The following is a 249-nucleotide window of genomic DNA, read 5'->3' as shown; positions in this document are numbered from 1 at the left end:
CCCTCCCCCGGCCCCCCCCCCCCCCCCCCCCCCAGCGGTCTCTAATGTTGCAGTAGCGTGCTGGACTTACCTGAGACCCTGCAGAGCACACCATAGATCCTGCTTAGCCCACCTGAGACTCTCTATGGTGGGCTCGGCAGGTTCCCAGATGGGCTGGTCTGGTCGCTGGGGTACCTTTCCCTGTACCTCCTCCCAACTCTTCTTACCTGCTGCTGCTGGGGCCCGACCTCCTCCACCCCCTCCCCTGTC

The 249-nt window shown here is 65.1% G+C and overlaps 1 protein-coding gene across 1 annotated transcript in view; it reads left to right on the top strand.

Annotated features, from left to right (window-relative positions):
- Positions 1-249, top strand: part of LOC108788779 (obscurin-like) — a 47009-nt gene that overhangs the window by 41885 nt on the left and 4875 nt on the right. The window lies entirely within an intron of this gene.

This window comes from Nanorana parkeri, unplaced genomic scaffold (genome assembly GCF_000935625.1).
Source record: "Nanorana parkeri isolate BGI_ZX_2015 unplaced genomic scaffold, ASM93562v1 scaffold351, whole genome shotgun sequence".
NCBI classification, from domain to species: Eukaryota; Metazoa; Chordata; class Amphibia; order Anura; family Dicroglossidae; genus Nanorana; species Nanorana parkeri.
Note: the sequence above shows the minus strand (reverse complement) of the source record. Positions and strands in the feature narration are given on the sequence as shown.